At 47.5% G+C, this 23,004-nt stretch overlaps 1 long non-coding RNA gene across 11 annotated transcripts in view; it reads right to left on the reverse strand.

Annotated features, from left to right (window-relative positions):
* LOC140611797 (uncharacterized) overlaps positions 1-23,004 on the reverse strand; it is a 50,988-nt gene that overhangs the window by 17,483 nt on the left and 10,501 nt on the right. For 8 of the 11 annotated variants that reach the window (XR_012013026.1, XR_012013027.1, XR_012013034.1 and 5 more), the window contains 2 exons: positions 8,159-9,192; positions 6,804-6,924 (listed from right to left, as the gene is read on the reverse strand). This is a non-coding gene — a long non-coding RNA (uncharacterized lncRNA). The remainder of the gene's footprint in view (positions 1-6,803; positions 6,925-8,158; positions 9,193-23,004) is intronic. The other 3 variants (XR_012013035.1, XR_012013031.1, XR_012013032.1) reach the window with 1 other exon arrangement.

A 23,004-nucleotide genomic window follows, 5' to 3' on the forward strand; every position in this document is an offset into this window, starting at 1 on the left:
ATGTTCACATGAAACATATACACAAATGTACACAAATGTTCACAGCAACTTTATTGTAATAGCCAAAATTGGAACAGCTAAAGTCCCTCCATTATGTGAATAAAGAGTGATACCTCTAGCCCATGGGATGCTAACCAGTAATAAGGCATGAGGAACAGAGCCTGGAAGAATCTCCAGGGAATTATGCTGACAAAAAGAAAAAAAAAACCTCAAGGAGATTACATGATTTCTTCCACAAAACATTTTTGAAATAACAACACTTAAGAAATGGAGGACAAACTAGTCATTGCCAGTGGGTGGCCATGGTGGGGAGAGGTGAAGGCTAGCAGTGGGTTATAAAATGTCAACAGGAAGGAACTTTAGGGCATTAACACTGCTCAGTACCTTGACTGTGGTGGTGGATACATAAACCTACACAGGTGATAAAATTAGATAAACACGCAGGTGTGCATGCCCGCACACACATGCACATACACATTCATATAAATGAGCCAAAGATGGCCTGTGTGTATCGTCTCTCAGTTGTTTATTTCTTTACTACTGGCTGGGACCCATTAGGTCAAAAGCCCACAGGCGCCAAATTCCAATTTTCATATATCCAATTATTTTTAAAAATAGCCCAAACAAGCAAGGTTTTAGCCATTTAGAGACTGTCTGCTTTGCATACCCCACCCCATGGAAACTCTCCCAATAGCTGTTCCCTATTGATAAGATGAAAAGCCCAAAGCTGTGCTGCCCTTTCCAGCTCTGTGATCCAGAGACACCTGGCGTGCTGCTGAGTGACATCACCTGGACACATGAGCCCCTCTCCCACCCCCTTCTCTCCCAGAAGGTGCTTAACCCTTCTCTCCTTCTGAGAAGTGACCCACCCCCACCCTTGCTCTGGACCTCATACCATCTAGAGAGATCTCTGCTGGGAGGGGGTTCCCCCGCATGCAGCCCTGTTTCAGAACTGCCCAATTAAGCCTGTTGTATGTTACTGCCTGTCAAGGTCACATCCTCCCCTTGATCAGCCTCACACCTCAAACCACTAACACACACACACACACACACACACACACACACGTGTGTGTGTGTGTGTGTGTGTGTGCCTATATGCACCCACATAGTAAATGCAAGGAAAACTGGGGAAATCTAAATAAGAGCAGAGGGTCGTGTCAGTATCAGCATGTACTTTGTGATATTATGCTATAGTTTTATCAAACGTTACCATTGAAGGAAATCTGGTAGAGGATACAAGGGAACATTAATATTTCTTACAACTTCATGTGAATTTACAATTATTTCAATAAAAAATTTCTCTTAAAGTATTTCTGGCTATTTGCAAGCTCTGCCTCCACCTGTCCTACCAAGATAAGTGAGAGAATGAACAGGCCTTTTCCTCAGGCCTGAGACAGACTCACACCTTCAACAGAGTAGCCCTACAGGACTGCTGAGCAATGAACCACATGCGTGCTCACACAGGCACACACACATGCACACTCCAACAGGCCCTACACAGGGGCCCTCCACCCTCTTCTGCTGGGTTCAGAAGCAGAACCCAGCAGAAGTTAGCTTAGCTCATGCCTTCCAGGGAGGTCAGGGTCCTACAGGCCTGTGTAAGACCCTGGGTTCAGTTCCCAGCTCTGGCCTCTTGAGCTAGACATGCCCACTCTGAGCCCCAACAGTCTTATCTGTAAAATGGGGATATGGTTCCACCCTCAGGCTTCTTGTGAGACCAGAGCATCTGTGAAGCGCATATCATCATCCCCATTTCATAGATGGGGACCACTAGGACAGGGCGGGGTCAGCATCCCTGCCCTGACCATTTTGTCTTGTGCGCCCCCTCCTCCCATGTATCTGGGTCATCAGAAACCCACATGGAACTGTGTGCATCAGGACACATGCTCAACCCAGATCAAATTCAAATCTGGATTTTGTTAAACAAATGTTTTCATTCTTCAAAACCCCAGCCCCACATGCTACAGCAGGCAGACTTCCAGGAGCCGCAGGGTGGGGAGGAAGGCAGGGGAGAGCTGGAGAGCTTCAGGGGCAGATGCTCAAGGTTGTGACACAGGAAGGGTAGGGTGCCAAAGGGGCTCACCCATGGTTCCTCCTCTGCTCTGCCACCCCCTCCCCAACATGTTGGGCCACATAGCACCTTTGCTAGACTCCTGGCTGGAACCCTCAACCCCCCACTACATGAACAGCCATGCTTGTCCATGCCCAGAGCCTCCTTGTTGGTGGGGTGGATGGAACAGGAAGTCCCCAGAGGAAATTCCAGGAGGGCTTCTGAGATGCCCCAAGCCTTGAACCCAGCAACTGGACAAAGGAAAGGAGAGGTAACTGAGCCACCTCCAGGAAAGACATGACAGATGATTGAGTCCAACCACTCCTCTGGGCAACTGCCACAGCCAGGCTCCATGCTCAGCCGAAGAAGACAGAGTCAGGGGGCAGAGACCCCAGGGAGGGTGGGAGTGGATTCCAGACTGTCCAGAATGCCAGAACCAGGCCAAAATAATCAGAAGCCCAAGCAGCCCTGGTAATATTGTCCTCAAGCACTGATTGAGAGATTGTATTAAAAATTCCTAGGTCCAAAAAAAAATTCCTAGGTCCATAAGAGGCCTCCAATCCCCCTCTACCACCCCACTGTCCTGGGCCTCTTTCAGGCAGAATGTGGGAAGGACAGGGGACTGGGTAATGTGGGGCTGGCTGAGCGCTCCTCACACAGACAGGAGACAGCTCAGAGACAGACTTGGAGTGCCACCCTCATCTATATGCTAATTAGTCCATGCAAGAATTACAGGGTTAATTAAGCATCTCTGCCCTCCTTCCATTTTATCTGCCCTGGACATGGAGGCAAAAAGAAGAAATCGCAACCTCTGATCAAATTAGCTGTCCGAAGGCTGCTCAGGCCTCTCCTCTTCACAAGGCTTCAGAATCCAGCCCCCAAACTTAATCATGTTTATTTCATGGCACCAGGGATTTAAAAAGTGATTAGGAATCAAACCCAGAAGCAACCAGCCCCTGACCCTCTGCTCTCAATTTCCTTGGTGCGATGAGGATGTTTTATCGCTGCATCCAGGCCACATGCTCCCTGAGGTGGGATGACCAAGTTAGCAGGAAAATGACTGTCAGGGCAGGAGGCTGGGGGAGGCCGGGGCATGAGGGGCTTCCTCTTGCTCTCCTGGGCTCTCAATCCAGCAGCCCACGGCTTAATTCCATCAGAAGGGCAATGGTTTGTACTATGTGTCTGGCCTCCTGTATGTCCCAGGTAAGTGACATGAATTCTTTGGGCCTCGGGTTTCTTACTTATTAAGGGGGGACATAGCACCCACCCAGCAGAGGAAGACCACCCCATGGTGGCACAGACCACCCACGCAGCAGGCATCAAGGCATAATCGGCAGAATGTCAATTTTCTTCCTTCCCTTTGTTGGTGGAGAAAAGAGGATGTACCAAAATAAAACAAAAGCATTTACCTGGGGGCTTAGAATTGCAATTCGGGAAATGTAGATTTAGGTAGCAACCCAAACTGTGTCCCCGTTGAGGAGTAAAAGCCTGGTATCTTTATTAGCAAATTACAGAAGTCTCCAGAAACTTGCACAAGTTGTCTTCCAAAAATTCTGACTGGAAGATATAATTATATCTTACAACGTACAAAATCTGAGTACATTATGACTATTACTAGGAAAATATTTTTTGCGGAGTGCCCAATTTTTATCAAGAATGTGGGTGCAGCAGCTCTGTGTTCAGTCATATGCTTTTGCCCAGTTCAATAGTTCAATGCAGTTTCTGTTTCAGAAAAAAAATGAAACAAAACAAAAAAACAGGATGAAGTTTTAATCTCCAGAAGAGTCCCTCTTGCTCAGAGGTTTCACACAGGCTCATGCCTTCCATTTACCCTCTAGTGCCCCAGTCTTGAGTTCCTGTTATTCCCCACACACACAAAAAAAACCTCCCTAATGACTCAATGTGAACTCAACAGCAGGCTGAAATGCTGTGGAAAGTGAGCGTCCGTAAATATATGCTGAACAAAGAGCTGGAAGGGTGTAGAGATGGCAGGAGGGCCCGTCGAGTATCCTTGACAGACACCAATCACCATCCTCTTCCCCACTAAGGTTAACTTCACAGGCCTTAAGAAACATCTCAAGCAGCACTGCCAACCAGCCAGAGTTGGCATCCGAGATAAAAGCCCATCAGTCAATCCCAATATCACCACTTACAAACTGAGCCCCAGGGAGAGGCAGCTAGTTAGTGACAGTGACAGTGACAGGAGCAGAGCATGTCTCTCCTGACATTCTCCACACCCAGACTGAGTTCATCTGTGTGTATCAGCCTCGTGTCCCAGGACAGAGTGCAGCTGTGAAGAGACCCTTCCCATAGGGAGCCTGGTGCGTACATACCCTCTGGGGGTTACTTCTGGGATTAGGGTATGTTACTTAGCACAACTGACTTCAAGATTGGGAAATTATTAGGGTCTAACCTAATCACATGAGCCCTGTAGAAGCAGAGAGCTTTCTCTAGCTGGTAAAAGCAGAGGAAGTTGAAGGTTCCAAGCATAGGAAGGATTTCATGCACCTTTGCTGGCTTGAAAAGAGAGTGGGGCACATGGCAAAGAGTACAGGCAGCCTTTAGAAGCTAGGAGCAGTCCCCAGGGGACAGCAGCAGGACACTTTAGTCCTACTACCGCAAGGAGCTGAATTCTGCGAACAAAATAAATGAGCAAGCAAAGACACCCTAACTAGACACTTCTGTAAAGGAGACATGCAGATGGCCAGCAAGTATGTGAGAGGGTGCTCAACATCACTCATCATTAGGGAAGTGCCCCATCACACCACAGGGAGCTTTCAGCTCACACCTGCTACAGTGGCCGTTTTCAAAAGGACCAGATTTGAGTGTTGGTGAGGAGGTGGGGAAAAGGGAAAGTTTGTGCACTGGTGATGGGAAATATAAATCCATACAGCCATTATGGAAAATGGTATGAACTATCATATGGCCCAGCAGCCCCACTTGTGGGTATGTGCCCAAAGAAGTTGAAATCAGGATTTCAAAAGATACCTCCACTCCTATGTTCACTGCAGCACTATTCACAATAACTAAGACATGGAAACAGCCTAATGTTCCTTAGATAAATGGATAAGGAAAATGAGGTACACATATACAACGGAATATTACTCAGCCTTTAAAAAGAAGGAAATCCTCCCCTTTGCTACAACACAGAGGCAGCTGGAAGACATTACACTAAGCAAAATAAGCCAGACACAGAAAGACAAATACTGCATTGTCTCACTTAGATGTGGAATCTAAAATAGTCAAACTTACAGACACAGAGTAAAATGGAGGTTGTCAGGGGCTGGGGACCGAGGGGAATAGAGATATGCTGGTCAAGGGTACAAAACTGAAGTTACGCAGGATGAATACATTCTGGAGATCTAAAATACAGCATGGTGGGACACCCTGGTGGCTCAGGGGTTGAGCATCTGCCTTTGGCTCAGGTCGTGACCTCGGGGTCCCAGGATTGAGCCCCACATCGGGCTCCCTGCATGGAGCCTGCTTCTCCCTCTGCCTGTGTCTCTGCCTCTGTGTGTGTGTGTGTGTGTGTGTGTGTGTCTCATGAATAAATCAATAAAATCTTTTTAAAAATTAAAAAATAAAGTAGAGCATTGTGCCCATAGTCAACAATACCGTGTTGTGTACTTGAAATGTGCTAAGAGGATAGATCTCAAACCTAACCACATGCACACACACACACACACACACACAAATGGTGACTATATGAACTGATAGATGTGTTAACTTGATTGTGGTGATCATTTCACAATGTACACATATATCAAACCATCATTTTGTACACCTTAAATATATATAATTTTTCTATGTCATAAAAAAAAGAATGAGCAAGAAAGCAATTTCTCCCCCAGAGCCTTCAGAAGAAAACTCAGCCTGGCCAAACCTTCTGTTTCAGCCTTGAGATTCCCTGAGCAGAGAACACAGACACAGCATGCTGAACTTCTGACTTACAGAGCTGGGAACTAATATAGCTTCAAAGGCAGTGGTAATTGTTACATAGCATAGAAAACTAATAGAGGGAGGACGTGCAATGAATGCACAAGGAATTAATCTCAGGTGAATTAAATTGAATCGCACTTGGTCTGGTGGGGCAGAGAAGGATCTACCTTGAATTGAATTCTGCTTTATTAGACACTGGGGAGAGACAGTATCCACTGACATGTTCTTGTTACAACTTATGCAAATCTGACCCAATGAAAGAAAATCCTCATTATGCTCTAGGACCATGTGAACTAGAATTGGCCGTGATGAGTTCACCCAATGCTGCTGCAGGTTTTTCTAAGGAGGCAGAAAGAGGCCCTCATGGTGTCTCTGCAGACTGCAGCAGGCGGGGGAGAAAAAGGAAGGGAGGGCTTGCCTGCTTTGCAAAGCTTCTTTGCACTTTCTTTACACTTTATCCTTTACAAAGCTTCAAATACCATGCTGCTGAAGCACCCACTACACCTCACACCTCTATTCCTGTCTGGCCCCAGTGACCAAAGATACCTAGCAGGCTCTTAGATAGCCCTCCCCTTGACCCAGTGCACAACCTGCCCTGGCACCCATTATACCCAAGATCTGTCCTCTCAACAGTGTAAGCCTAGGTGGGCAGGTTATCTATGTCTTACCCCATCCTCAGCCCAATGCCAGGCCCTGCAAGACACCAACAAGCATCTGGTACACTACAAATGTACAGAGATCCAGCAATCCCCATGTGTAAAATAATTAAACATCAAATCTGTGAGCTGCCACAGAGAGGCAGGGAAGAGCTTACCCAGGAGGTGTGGCAGCCACGTTTCTTCCTAATGGCTCTGCGTTTCCCTCGTGTCCCCTCCAGACTGCAGGTGAACGTGGAAGTCTGATCATACCTGTCATCAGCTGTCCCTCACAATGCTCTGTTAAAATGACATCAATGGATTTTTTTAATATATAAATCCATAAGGACTGGAAAAATGAGGGAGGGGGACAGCAGCACCTGCAAAACTGCAGAACATTTTAGAATCTAGAAAAAAGCTGGAGAGGGTAACTGGCCCAAGAGGACCCAGGAAGCTGCCCTCGGTGAAGCGCAGAGGCAGTGCACAGGGAAAGTAGTTGGCTGACACCAAACACCCCCCACAGGGCCCAGGATAGGAACACCCAGGGCACACCTGAAGGCTCGAAGGAAGCATGGGGTGGGGGCCACAACATTTATTATCCCAAATGGGACAACTTGGGAGGGCCACCATCAACAATTCTGCCAGGCAATAGACACAATTGGCCTAGGGGGGAAAAATCCCAGGACTGGTGAAAGGTGATGAATGTCCAATGGTCCCAGAAACTTGGGGCTTTCCATCACTTCTTAAAGCCCGTGACTCGGGACACCAAAGATTTGTTTTGGGAGAAATTAACCCAGAAGGCTCCAGCCTGGGGGACCTAGACACAACAGAGGGTGGGTGTGAGATGCAGAAGGGAAACAGAGGATGAGAGAAAGTCTGAACTTCAGCAGCAGAACCACCACCACACAGCCCACTCCTGGCTTGCACCCAGAGAGAGGACATAGAAGGATTATTGTGCAGACACCAAGTCCTAATGTCGGGGATCCCCAATGATAAGGTCGCATTGCCACCTGCTCTCATACAGCAAAGCCTCTGATTGACTGGTACCCCCATGCCCCAAGGGCTCCTCACTCTCTTTGAGTGCTTCATTGTTAAATATGAATTGGCAGCCAGCAATCACCAAACATTTGAGGCAATCTTCTAACAGAGAAAAAATGAAACCAAAATAGAAAAAAAAAGGGGAGGAAAAAATTAAATCAGAAAGATCTTGCAGGCACAGAACAAGAATAGAGTTCTGTGGGAAAAGTAACAGATGCACGAAAAACTCTTGGAATTCAAATAATAATGGCTGAAATAAGTAGGAAAAGAAGAGAAAAACTAGAGCAGAAAGAGATAGAAAGCAGAAGAGAAAAGACAAGAAACTGAAAAGGTCAATTCAGAAAATCTTCAACCTGACTAATATATGAATCCCGAAAGAATGAAAAAGTTACAGAGGGAAATTATCAAGAAATGATACTAAATATTTTACAGGTCATGTTAGTCTGTTCAGGAGGCTGTAAGAAAAATATCATGAACAGCAAACACTTATCCTTACAGTGCTGGAGGCTGAGTCCAAGATCCCGGCACAGGCAGATTCTGGGTCTGATGAGGGCCCTCTTCCTGATTCACTGCTATCCATCTTCTGTCTCACTGTGTCCCCACATGGTGGAGGGGTGACGGAGCTCTCTGGGGCCTCTTCTATAAGGATCTTACTCCCTTTTGTGATCAAAGCACCTCCCAAAGGCCCCACCGTCCCACTGGGGAGTAGGTTTCAACATGTAAATTTGGAAAGAGGGGGACACAAATTTTAGTCCATAGCACAGGTCATAAGACTCGGATTGAAGGGGTCCACTGAGCATCCAGCAAAATGCAAGAAAAACAACTCATACCAACTACATCATTATAATATCTTAGAATGCCAGGCAGAAAGAAGAGATCCTCAAAGCTTCCAGAGGGAAGGAGAAAGAAAGAAAGTCGCTTAGAAAGGAATGAGAGGGATCCCTGGGTGGCGCAGCGGTTTGGCGCCTGCCTTTGGCTCAGGGCGCGATCCTGGAGACCCGGGATCGAGTCCCACGTCGGGCTCCCGGTGCATGGGGCCTGCTTCTCCCTCTGCCTGTGTCTCTGCCTCTCTCTCTCTGTGTGACTGTCATAAATAAATTTAAAAAAATATTATAAAAAAAAAAGAAAGAAAGGAATGAGAATGGCATTAGACTTTTCAACAGTGAAACCATAAATTAGAACATGATGGAGCAATGCCTTCGAAATTCTCAGAAAAATTGTTTAATCTAGAATTGTATATCCAGTTGTATGATATTTGTACTGCTTTCTAAACCTCCAGTTTACCCTCCTCCTATTTGTAAAGATTAGATAGATAAAACTATTTCCCGGACTTGCTCACAGCCACTCTCCTGGATATAAATTGGGTTCTGTGTTAGGGGGAGGCAGTTTTCATGAAACTTCTAGCAGTCAATCCTGGTTAAGAAGGGGTCACTTTCCTTTAACAGGTCCCCAGATTCCTTCTTGCTGTTTTCTTCATATGACACCAAGCTATGGCAGTGGTAGAGATGGCTTCTTTCTGTAGGACTCGGCCTGCATGGAAGAATTGAGGTCTATGCTCCGGCTTACAGGGGACCAAAGACTACCTCGGGGCGGAACAGGGCTGGGGGGTGGGGTTGGTGGGTATAGCTCGCTGGTGGGCAGTTTTGTATTGTTCTGAAAATCCTCCCATGAGGGGCCACCTAGAAATCGTTTCTTTAGCCTTTCTAAAAATGGTGTGAACACCTATAATGATTTCCGTTTCCTGCATTGAATGTTGAATTCTGACAACACAGCTGTCAAGCTGCCCTGGTGACGTTCCTGTTCCCCCGCTGGCCTCTTCCAGCCTATGCCACCAGCTGCTGTGTGCTGGGTAGGCTCCAGTGGGCTCCAGGTGATGACCCTTGGGCCCAAATAGAGTGCCAGGAGCTAAAGTTCCCCTACACCAGGCCCCTGCCTTCCGCAGGACAAATTCTGCAGGATAGTATCCATCCCAGGGTTCCCTGGTAGGGCTGAGTCGGGCACTCCCCATGAAATCGCAATTGGCCTGGCTTCCTCCTCTCTGCCCTGCTTTCCCCACCCCTTCTCACTTTCACCTGGGAGTATCTTCTTAATGAATCATCTTCATTCAAATCGTGCTTGGGTCAAATATTTTCAGACATACAGAGACCCTAAAAATTTACTTCTCATAACTTAGGGAGCCACTAGGGAGCATGCTTCAGCAAAATGATGGTATGAAGCAGGAAAGGGAGCCATGAGCCCTAGCAGTCCATCAAGAGTGTGCTGCAAAGGGAAGCCCTGGGATGACAGGCTGCTCAGGAATCTTGAGAACAACCAAGAACCAGAAACCCCACATGGGAGGGTCTGGGGAAAAAAGAAATTGATATAATGTCAGTTTGACTCTTTTGATATAATATTGGTTCATATAGAAATGATCTGGTAAAAAATATTTAGGAGAAATAAATATACGTACATAGAAAACCAAATAAAGAGGAAACATGCATGTAATACATCCATACTCTACTTCATTTGGCAGTAAGCAAAATGTATTATCATAGGAACAGAAACACTGACTATTGATTTAACCAAAAGTTGTGATAAAAAGTACATCAGAAGATGGAGGAAGGGCCAACGCAAGACGTGTGTGCAAAACTAAATCACCATCTTCCGTTGCAATTAATAGACAATGTTTAAAATCAATTAATCAAGAAATAGCAGGATCAGCATATTATTTCAAAATATGAAAGTAAATACCAGCTGTGAACATTGCAAACAAAAATGTATTTGATATGAATTTGTCTTTTTAAACTTCATTACTCCCAAAAAGATGAAGCATTCCTTCTGACAGAAGGTACACACTCACACACATGCTTCTCACACCACAAATGAGGCTTGGCGGCAGGGGATAGAGAGGGGTGGTGGGGTACAGAGAACATACAGAAGCCCTCTACTCAGGGATCCACAAGGGTCACCACCAAGGAGGACTCAACAGCCCATACAACACTGGATGCTCTCCATACTCAGAAATTTAAATACTCACCCTCTATCAGCAAACTCCCACCCACCATCAGCTACTGCTGCCTCAAATTCCACAGTACAGACTCATTTATCTGAGTTGAGCATTGCTCTATTTTCAAGAGTGACACTTTCCTGCCCAGGCTGCACACCACATGCAGTATCAGGAAAGCATAGCCTGGGTTCCCATTCCACTGCATGGCTTGGGAAGGAGGTTTCAAGTCTCCAAGCCTCAGTTTCTCCCTGTGGTGGGTCACCAAAATGGCCACCATCCTTGGCAGCCCCTCCTGTCATTCTGAGCTGCCCAGTCATTTGCTTTGACCAACAGCCAGTGACAGAAGTGACATTGTGTCCACCCTGAGTCTAGATCTAAAAAGACCTTTCAGCTTCCATCATTGCTGCTGTCAGAACCCTCTACTGACATGGGAACACACTCAGGCTCCCCTGCCATGGTGAGAGGTACTATCCCCCCACACCTCAGCCAATCACCAGCTGACCTCCAGACTTGGAAATGAGGCCACTCAGGACCAACAGGCCCCCAGTCAACCCACCAGCATCAGTCTGGCCCAGCCCAGCCTGAAGGAACTACCCAGTAGAACTGTGGGCTAAAAGGATAGTGGGACTTTCTTTTAATGGAGCAGGTTTGCTCTGTAGCAAGGAAAACAGATAGGCCTTCTGTGTGAAATGATGATGTCAACGTTTGATTCAAAGGGTTGTTAAGATGCAATGGTGATATGTGAAGTTACCATAGGAGCTCAAAAAATATTCCTTACCTTCCACCCCCATCTCCAATGCCTAAATGTAAAACAATTTTTAAGCAACTGCTTTTTCTACTGAGGAGACCAGAGAGTGAGGGCAGGGCTCCAAGGAGAGCAAGAAGGCTCCCATGCAGCCTTCCCCACCCCTCCAGCCCTGCAGTCTGGGCTGCACAGCCACCTAATGCAACAGCAAGCAGCTCAGCTCCACAAGCAGCTCTGAAAAAGTGAAGATTTAACCACTGTAATTGGCTTATTGATTTTGCAATCACATTTTAAGATGCATAATCTGCCACCATCTACACTGGCCATTACAGCACCCTTCCAGGGGAGTTCTATCCGCACCACCTGTGCACCAGACCTTGTGTCAGGAGGCATAGAAAATGACACTCAATCATACTGGAATTGTAGCAAACACAGGCCCACCAGCCATTTCCCAAATGTCAGTTGTGAATTAAATGATGAACCAGAACCCAAGAGCTCTCAGCACTGACCCTGCAAGGCATGCCTCACTTAGACGCTGCTCTAAGGCTTGTCTTCTTCACTGATTTACACAGAGACCTCACTTCTCCCTGGGGGTAGGCCCTGGAATTCTACAAAAAGAGCACTAGGTTTGGAGTCTAAATGCCTGAGCCAAGCCAGTTGTTCTACTTCTAATAGACGACAAGGCCACAAGACATACATCCCAGAGTACACAGAACTGCCCACAGTCCTCTATTGTCAGCCAAAGACCTGAGTCCCTCCACGAAAATAGACGTGGATGCTCTCTCCCACACAAGCCCCAACCAGAGAGAGCCAGCAGGTGATTTGGATATGCTAAGAGTTTCCTAAGCCCCTGGGGCACCTGGGTAACTCAGTCAGTAAGCATCTAACTCTTTGATTTTGGGCCGGGTCATGGTCTTGGGATTGTGAGATCAAGCCCTACATTGGTGCTTGAGATTCTCTCTCTTTCTCCCTCTGCCCTTCCCCCATGCATTCTCTCTCTCTCTCTCTCTCTCTCTCTCTCTCTCTTTCTCTATCTAAAATAAGTAAATAAAATCTTTAAAAAAAAAAAAATGCGTCCCAAACACCTGAGCTAGACCCAAACCAGGACATGATCCCCACCACCCAGTAGGCACATTGCAAGGACCATACAGCTCACTGAGTCCACTGGGGTCCACTTTTAAGCTTCCATTTCATGGGTGAGTGAATAGCCACACAGAGAGGGGCACTGACCTACCCAAGAGGCCTTAGCTCCTGAATGACTGAGCACAAAAGCAATGCTTGGCTGGCCACACAGTGCCCTTTCTAACTACAAGACTTTCTCACAAACAGATCTCCATGCTTTGAGAGAGTATGTGGTTTCCATGCATGACAGAGTAATGCCCCATGCAAGTAGCGCCCCAAGCCATAATCTTGACTATGGGTAAACAGCTATCCATCTAGAGGGCTTTTTAATTTAGGACTAGTGCAGTTTACCAAGGGAACTGCATTAATCATTAATCAGCATTGCTTGGAGACGTACTACCTGAGGAGATCTGTGAACAGTTGACCTACATCAATGGCAGCAACAATGAAGGGTAGGCAAAGATTCTAAAACCAGCATCTAGAACCATGTGGCCAGTCTGCATTCCTTTCATACCGAATTCTCTGGATTCTCTCCAGTCCCTTGCAGTTCTTGGCCTGTGCTGAGGTGTGTGATCTCAGCAAGCCCTTGTAACAATTTGCAAATAATTCTCAAGCTCACTCAATGCTCAATGCCCAATGTTTACTTCAAGACACCAATTCTTATCATTTGGTTTATCTAAGGGTTGGCTTCCTTTACCATGCTCTGGAAATCCCTGGCATGCTGCAGCCTCTGACCACCCCTACCCCATCAGGAGCGATGGCTTCTCTGAAGTCCAGGAGCCAATACTGGGCCAGGGCTAGACAAGAGTCTGACATGCAGAATCTCAGAACATACTCTTGATTTCCTGCTGCCCATCAGCATTGTGGGAGGAGACATGGTGCCTGTGCTCAGCACTGAGGAGTTCAGATGCTCACTGCCCATCCCCTCCTGTCACCAACACAACCACTACCAGCAGTAGGGCCCTTGTTGAGAGGGATGACCCAAAATTTCTTGTCCTGAGGACCCATGTGCTCATCTCACCCACTGCCTTACTTTATGATACACAATATGTAGTTGGGAGCACTAGGAAATCCCCAGTGAATCTGCTGCCTCAGTCTCCTCGGCACTACTATTGCTTAGATCCCTCCAAGGCCCCCCAGTATCTAACATCCATAGGTAACAAAAAAGTACCAGAATTGCATGAATCTTACATATCCAATATGCAGTTACGAATGTTCTATAAAAACGAAGGGTGGGCTATTGGCACCAAACCTTCTCTCTAGATTGGAAAACCAGAGCAGATGTGCAGGGCTGTCCAGGGAGACCCCTGCATAGGCCACCTGCAAGCCAGTTCCAGCACACTTGTTCATCCACACTGGACATGTAGTCTTCGTTCTCCATATAGGGTCTCTCACTCTGTCTCTCTCAGCTTCTGCACCAAAGCTCCTGCCTGGCTTCATCTCTTGGGCAGGAGGGATCACTTGTTTGGAGGACAAGCCAAAATGCACACATCTTTGCAGAGGATCACAACACTTCCATCAAAACCCCCAGCCCACAGTAGCAATTCATGTAGTTTCTGTTTAGAAACTTTATGCTAGGGCAGTCTGGGGGGCTCAGCGGTTTAGCGCCACCTTTAACCTGGGGTCTAATCCTGGATACCCGGGATCAAGTCCCACGTCAGGCTTCCTGCATGGAGCCTGCTTCTCCCTCTGCCTGTGTCTCTGCCTCTCTCTCTCTCTCTCTTTCTGTGTCTCTCATAAATAAATAAATAAAATCTTTAAAAAAAAAAAGAAACCTTATGCTATATTTTGAATATACTGCATTAACACATAAAATCTGTCCTGTTTTATAAAATAAGCATATTCTTTAAAATAAAAGGAGATCAGATTTTGCAAGCCAAAAAGCTAGATTTACATAAGCAAATGTCATCCTTCTGAACACTACAACAGCAGCAAAGCCAGATTCCCACAATGAACAAACTGCCCTCAGTGAGAATGGCCCTTCAAGGTGCCAAGTGCCGGGGTATCCCTGCAGTGATCATTCAGGGACATCTAATACATGTACATAGCCAGGCGCTCCTTAGACCTGGTACAATCTGTGATCACTGCCTCCCATCAGTCTCCCCACCCCCAGGTTTGCCACCCTATACCCCATTCCACCTCCCAGCCTGCCCACTGCTGCTTGATATCCAACAGAACGATACCAGGGGCTGGCATTCAGAGCCTACCTCATCTGGCCCCAATTTCACCTCCTGCTATCTCTTTCACCCTAGAGACGCTTCGCTTCAAATCCAAGCACCTCATCAGCCCACACCACCAAGCAAGCCCCCACTTTGCCACCTTGAGAAATCCCACCCATGCTTTATAACTCAGGCCAGCTGGCTCTCGAGGAGCAGTGGCCTCCCAAGGCCCTTAGCACTTCGTCTGCTCCCTCAGGCCCTCCCAAGGGGTCATCCCAGTGGGTGCCACCTATCTGCCCTCCATGCCCGCAGGCCCTGGTGACACCCACAGATGAGGTAGTGCCAAAGACCAGGAGCCAGGGTCTTACTTCTAGAACAAAGTGCCCACAACATGCCCGGTGTGTAATAAACTCTCAAAAATTGCCTAATGACTCTAATGACTAGATGGCTGAATTAATGAATAAACACAGCCTAAAATCTTTGTACAGAACAAGGGTCCCAGGAGTAAAACGAATCCCAATTAATGCAGTAAGTGGCATTTAGTTGTCTCTATTTCAGGATGCATGAAATAATTAGTGCTCAGTACACAGAGAACTCTGAGTGTGAAGCTGGATGTAACCAGGTGTCAAAACACAGAAACCTAGGAGAGAAATAAATCATGTGCTTGATTATGAAGGGGAGACTGCTCTGGTGGGTTTTCTCCCTGGAGGAAGGGCACCCTTGCTGCAGATCCCAGACTGTTACAATGTGAAAGAGATCCTGCCAGATGGGAAATGTGACAGTCCTGCTTCAGACAGGTGACTGAGCAGCTGAGTGCCACCCAGCAGACCTGCTTATCCCAGGTAGTAACACAGTGTATGTTTGCTGAATGCCAAGTATGCTGGGCACTTTATATTCACAAAACTCTCATGAAGTAACGGTTTCACTATATCCACTCTGTCAACATGGAAACCCAGGTTAGCCAGGCACGTAATTTGCTCAAGCATTCAGACCCAGGTCTACTTAAATCTAAGTAACACATGTATGTATTCTGACAAGGAGATTCAGGCTGCTCCTACTCAGCCCACAAGCCTATGGCACTGCTCTGTCATCAGGTGACTGCCTCCTCCTGAGCATCTTCTCAGTCTCTTACCTCTTGTTCTCCTATCCTTCAACCTCCTGTCCCCTTAGCCACCAGCGCACCCAACCACACTGCAGTTCCAATGCTTGCAGCCAATAGGTCATGCTCCCAGAGTTCCTGGCTCCTCCTGTCACATCCAGACCCACAGATGAGGTCCTGCCAAAGGCCAGCAATGTCACCCCACATGGCGGGACCTCTGCCCAGGCTCACCTTTGGCTTTCCCATTCATTCACCCTGATAAAGCATTAGTATTTAATCCTTGCTGCAAGGCTCTGCTTCCTAGGGAACCCAGGCTAAGATAACACTTTGGTGTTTACCTGTATTTTCCTTTGTCCTCAACACCACCCTCCATCCTCCTTCCTGCTAAAGGCATCTACTGCCTTATGTGAATAGATTTTCTGGAAGATGGAGGCTTCCTTGAATCCATCTTTTGAGTGTTTGCATTGTAATTTACACAAATGAAATTATACTGCAAATTTCATTCCTGCCCTTGACTTTTGTGCTTAGCTCCCATTCTCAGACCACTTGAGGGGCTTACCTATACCCAGCCATGGCACCCACTGCTGGATGGTGCCCATGGCACTGCTGCAGTTCACTCACCTACTCCCCCCACTGTAAGCAGGTCTCTCAGAAATGATCTGGGTGTGGGACCATTGGTCCCACGCCATACACAGTCTAAGATTGCTCTTGCACCAGCAGAACACAGGAGACCCACTTCCCCACATCTTAGCAAACACCTGCCATTATCTGACCTATCCTCCAGTATGATCGGGCAGGAAGCAGGACCTTCCTGTCTATCTTAGTCCTGGCCAGGTGAGCAGCTTTTCTTCTGCTTGTTAGCCATCTGAGATTCATCATTGCTTCCTTGGGTTTTGCTTTGAGCTCATATTGCCCCAGCAAGTCTGGCCACCCTTGACTGGTCACCCTCAAAGAGAGCTTAGGGAGCTTCGAAAGAGGAGGGCACACAGGGCAGACAGCCCACTGGACTTAACTCCTCCCCAGGGGCCCCAAGTGGCCCCAAATCCTCCAGGGTAGGTTCAGGTTTCATGGGGCTTAAAAAAATCTTGACTTGATACATTTCAAGTTTTATTTTTCCCCTATTCCCCACTTTGTTTTCTGGTTCAGAAATTACAGATCAGGAGCCTCCATGAGAAGGCCTCAAGCAAGACATTGTGGCCACAATGACCTCACGTGCACCTGGCCCCAAGCACTGCTGGTCCTCAGAGGATCTCACTGTAGGAGCCCAGGGCCACGGGGTTGCCCTGAGTCGGCCCAGCTCACCAACATCAGGCATCTGATCCTTCACGGGGCCAGAAACCAGCCAGAGGAGCAACCAAGAAACAAGGAACGGTTCAATGGCTCCTCTCTGCCTGCATGATATTTCCCAGAGTATGTTCCCCAAAACCCATTTCATTAATACATTAATACAAATTACAAAATAAAAGTGGCTTAGCAGCCCTGTGTCTGAGGGACATTTTTCAGGACCTCCCAGAGCCTCTTGACTGTCCCCATGTGCCACTGGTAAAGGAAATTTTCAACCTTTAACGTTTTGGGGCCTTGTCCCTGGACTCCCAGGGAAGCTATACTTTAACATTTACCAAGGTCAAAATGACTGGGCCCAACTCAGAGCATGTCTTCTATTTTCTGCTCTGAGCACACATTGTATGTCTGCTTCATTAAACAAATAACCAACCAACCAATCACATAGAAGCATTCTGAACACGAGATAAGGAAAAGAAAGAAACTTCCCAGGTTCCCATAAGATTCTTTTTTTTTTTTTTTTTGGTATATATTTTTTTATTGGAGTTCAATTTGCCAACATATAGCATAACACCCAGTGCTCATCCCATCAAGTGCCCCCCTCAGTGCCCATCACCCAGTCACCCCATCCCCCTGCCCACGTCCCTTGCCACCACCCCTTGTTCATTTCCCAGATTTAAGTGTCTCTCATGTTCTGTCACCCTCACTGATATTTTCCCTCATTTTCTCTCCTTTCCCTTTATTCCCTTTCGCTATTATTTATATTCGCCAAATGAATGAGACCATATAATGTTTGTCCTTCGACTGACTTATTTCACTCAGCATAATACCCTCCAGTTCCATCCACATCGAAGCAAATGGTGGGTGTTTGTCGTTTCTAATGGCTGAGGAATATTCCATTGTATACATAGACCACATCTTCTTTATCCATTCATCTTTCGATGGACACCGAGGCTCCTTCCACAGTTTGGCTGCTGTGGACATTGCTGCTAGAAACATCGGGTGCAGGTGTCCCGGCGTTTCACTGCATCTGTATCTTTGGGGTAAATCCCCAACAGTGCAATTGCTGGGTCATAGGGCAGGTCTATTTTTAACTCTTTGAGGAACCTCCACACAGTTTTCCAGAGTGGCTGCACCAGTTCACATTCCCACCAACAGTGCAGGAGGGTTCCCCTTTCTCCACATCCTCTCCAACGTTTGTGGTTTCCTGCCTTGTTAATGTTCCCCATTCTCACTGGTGTGAGGTGGTATCTCATTGTGGTTTTGATTTGTATTTCCCTGATGGCAAGTGTTAGTACTTGGATGGGAGACCAGGTTCCCATAAGATTAAAGTCCTATAGCCTTGCGCATACTAAAACAGAAGATAACCTCTGTAGCTTTCTGGAATGTCCCTTGTCTTGATGATTTGTAACTCTTTATGTAAAAAATGTACACAACCCTGCTCCAAATGTTGCTTCTTCTGAGCATCTTTTCTTTGTGAGGATTGTGTATCCTATGAAGCTGTCCTAACTTGGGCTCAAATAAAACTCTCTTCTTTTCTTCTTAAAATGTTCAAAGGTTTGTTCGTTGCATTAACACCACCACCTCCAGGGTGTGCAGTGCAGTGGGCAGCACTTCACAGGCCACCAAACCACCAAGGCCCTGTTGACTGCCCACCCAAGCACGCCATTTGGAGTTAACATCTCAAGACACACAGTCAGAAAGCCACTCTGCAGGAGCGAACACAGACTCCTCAACCTTTACCAGAGAACCTTCTCCATCTCCCATGGCTACATCCAGGACGCTCCAGATAACACTTCTCCAAAAGCCAGATACCTCAGGAACTCCCCGCACCCCACGAGCCCTTCACACTCCACCCTGAGTCCTCTCCATCTGGAATCCTCTCTAACTTCCCTAGGCAGGGTCAGGCCCTTCTTCCCTCTCATCTTGGCAGCCCTGCAAACAGTCTTTCTTCCTGTAGTGTGTACCCTGTGATGTGAATTAGACACAGTGCAATCGGTTAATCAAGAGACACAGTGTGCGTTCCACACAGGGCTCTGGTTAAATGCAGAGGCAACAGGAGCCCAAGTTTCACACATGGGGCTGACAAGTAGTACTGGAACCAGGTCCTTGTTCTATGTACATGGGAGCTCAGCCCACTTCCAAATTTTTGGCTCGTGGTTCGTTATTTAACCGCGCTGAAACTATGATTTTTAGTTTGCAATATCAAACACACTTAAGAGTCATGAAGACACCAGCAGTAGTAAGACTCATACAGAGGAAAAAATGAACTTTATTCCTATAAGCAAATTCTGCAGCCCCCAGGGGATGTCCTGTTGCCCCTTGCAAAAGCCTCAGTACAGAGCACCCACCTCATGTCACTCATAGAGTGATTGCACACACATGTGCACACAAGCATACACTGCACACAGCATATAATGAAGGAACTGCACAGACCCCAGCCAAAGGCCCAGACCCTCCTGTCATCCCAACCCCCAGCCAAGACCAGCTCCGGTGCTGCCTAAGCCCCCAGAACACACAGCTCTCCCCCAAGGCCATAGCTCCTCTAAGCACTCCTAAGGCCTGCATTCAGGGTCTGCAGCCCCACTCAGAGCACAGAAGCCTCTCCGGAGTAGCCCCGTACATGGGATGGTGAATTCAAGAATGCAGACCACTGGGGTTCCTTGGGCTGGGATCTTAGCCAGCTCAAGAGAATGCCCTCTGCTTTCCAGCCACTCTCCACAGTTCTCAGGAACCAGGAGCCAAAATCACAGCCTCTGCACCAGACCCAAGCCCCACAGTGAGAACAGCTGCCATTCCCACACCTCCCACAGGCAAGCGGTTGGGTGGAGTGATCTGGACTCCAGACAAGGCTGTAAGGATGTGGGACCGCCTGTTCCCAAGTCCAAGCACAGAAGCTGAGGTGCAAAGAGGTGCAGGGTCTTGCGCTGGCCAGGCCACAACAGTGGGTACAGAGCCACCCTATGCCCCCAGCTGGTCCCCTCTCCACCCACTACTGCCACCCAGCACCCAACCACACGCTGGGGCCCCAAGGCTGAAGCCAGGCTGCTCAACACAAAACACGACAGTTCCTTTATTGTATCTCAGGGAGGCCGGAGAAAGAAAAAGCCTCACCACTTCCTGATGCATTATTTATCAGGAGCACATTAACTGTGGGTGACATCACAGGCCTTCGAAGGTAATTTGTGGAAAGTATTGTTAAAGCAATTGATTTGCAAATTCCTTGACAGGGAAAACTGAGCACTGAGCAGGCAGAGAAGTGACATGGAGACTTTTTTTTAATGTATTTGGAATAATTGATTGAAAGCTAAGCTGTGTAGCCAGTGAGAAAATGAGATTATTCTGTCTGTTATGCAAAGAAATTGTATATTGTGCAAATCAGTGGGATGAGGAGCAGTCAGGGCGTCTGAAAGGCACTTGCTCCTTCTGCAGAAGGCAGGGGGGGAAATGTCTTTCCAAATTCAAACCAAGTGTTCATCACTCCCCTTACCAGGAAAGCTGCTTCCACCTCTCTTCTCATCTCCCCCTCCACCCATCCCCAACTCTGGGCCCTGGGTCTCAGGCCAGACACCTCCCTCCCCTCCCTCTGGGGTCAGCAAGAACCTGGTGCAGGGAGCAGGGGCGGGAGAGACTGGGCCCCTGCCCTGCTCTGCTCTGGCCTTCACCTCCCTCTTTGGGATGCTTCAGTCCCTCAGTAATCCCAGCTGTGCTTTCCTGGCCCACAAAACTGGCTGCCACTCCTCAGAACTCTCCAGTGACTGCTCCTGGCCTCAGGATGACTGCAATCCCTTCCCTGGCCCCCAGAGCTGATATGACCTCCTCCCCACCACACCCCCACCACACTTCCTCAATCCCAGTAATGTCAAACTGCCCCAACCTCCCGCACTTGCACAATGGCTTTGGCCTTTCTATTGGAATGCTGTTAGCAGCTTGCCCATCCAGTGGCAGCCACTCTCTCCAGGCATAATTCAAATGCATCCTCCTACAGGAAGCCTTCACTGACTACCCCAGGCAGACAATCCTGGGTGCACCTCTCTTTAGAAGCACCAGTGTATTTGCTGTTGGGGTGGGGGGAGTCTCCCTCCCTTCAGGTGGCAGAGGCAGTGAGTGAATACCTGTGTGAATTAACGCATGCAGGAATGATTGCCAGAATGAAAGAATCACTGCCCTGATTGCCTTACTGGATCCCTTCCCCATTTCTGATGAAGCCCTGGGTGATGTACCATGGTCACCCAGGGGGACTGCTTGTTTCATTAGCTGTTCCCACAGCCTTAGGCCAGAGGCTCCCCAGCAGGATTGCCCAACAACATTGGTGGGGAGGCCTGGTCCAAGAGAAAGCTTCCGTTCGTGTCTACCTGGCCAGCACCTGAAGCCTGCAGTCAGAAACAGACACGAGCCCCAGGGCATTTGAACAATTGCTTAGCCCTGCCACCTGCTTGTGTGTAACCTTGGGCAGATTGCTCAGCCTTCCTGAGCCCCAATCTCCTAGTCTGTCAGATGGGAGTTAGATGAGCCCCCATCTCTAAGATGTTGAGAGTTAAAACCACAGTGCATAGCGCCCACTATACACTAGAGGTATATAGTGTATAGTGGCTATGCTATGATCACCTCACTCCAGTGACTTTATTTATATCATGCTGAAAATTCCCACCAACTGGATTTAGGATTTTTATGCTCATTTTGAGTATTAGAAAACCTAGGTTTCTGGAGTTAAATGGAGATTACAGCTGACCCTTGAACAACACCAGGAATTCACAGTCACAAACCCACATATAACTTTGACTTGCCAAAAACTTAACTACTAAGCGGCCTACTTTTGACTAGAAGCCTTACTGATTACATAAACAATTACCATGTATTCTGTATGCTACATGTATTATATCCTGTATTCTTATAATAAAGTAAGTTAGAGAAAATATTATTAAGAAAATCATAAGAAAAATACACTTACATAACTATATTGTATCTTTTGAAAAAATCTGAAATAAGTGGACCATGCAGTGTGCACCCATGTGGTTCAAGGGTCAACTGCATATGCTGCAAGTGGCAGGATACTGGCCAGACCTGGCCACGATGTACCAAGTACCATTCTCCCCTAGAAAACAACTCCTGCTGACCCCACTCTTCACACAGCAAGCTGGACCCTGGGAAAGGACAGTAAGAGACCTCAGCAGGTAACCCACACAGTCGGACAACCAACTGTCAGGTTTTACCTAGGACATGAGACTTCTAGCACCAAAGCCAGGAAAACCCCAGGCAACCCAGGACCAGTTGATCACCCTATGTCCAATCACCTTTAAAGAGCTAGAAAATGCATAATGGTTCATTCAACTATTTCAATAACAGAGAACATACTGTTAAGTCCATTCCTTTTAAATGGGTCAATGTTTCCCAAAATCAGGTCTGAAGAAGCAGCCAAGAAAGTTTCTGACCACTTCTGCTCACATAGTCTGATTCGCAATGGTCAGCCCATCCCTACAGGCAGTGGCCCACATCCCCTTCAATTCCATTTCAACACCACTGCTCCTCCACTTCCGCCCTCCCCAGACCTGGTGCTGGGCATGCAGAGTTCAAGAGTGACCAAGACACAGTCCCTCCCCCACAAGGAGGCCCCAGGCCAGAGACAAAGGATGAGTAGCAGAAACCATAGTAAGGACAGGTCAGAGAGAAGCCTGGGGGACTGGAACACACATTGGAGGGAGGAGAGGTCAGAGAGGACTTCCTGGAAGAGGAGATACCTCCTTAACGTGAGCCGTAAGTAGGTTTTACAAGGTTGCGGCTGAGAAGTGCATTCTAGGCAACTAGAACAGCATGGGCAAGGCCCAGAGGTGTGGCTGAGCCTGGCCCATTGCAGGAAGTGAAGGCCACAGCAGAATGGGGGAGATGGAGGAAACAAAGACAGAAAAAGAGGCCATACACAGGAGGCCCTGTTTTCTCTAAAACTGGCTTT

Source organism: Canis lupus, chromosome 20 (assembly GCF_048164855.1).
Source record: "Canis lupus baileyi chromosome 20, mCanLup2.hap1, whole genome shotgun sequence".
Taxonomy (NCBI): domain Eukaryota; kingdom Metazoa; phylum Chordata; class Mammalia; order Carnivora; family Canidae; genus Canis; species Canis lupus.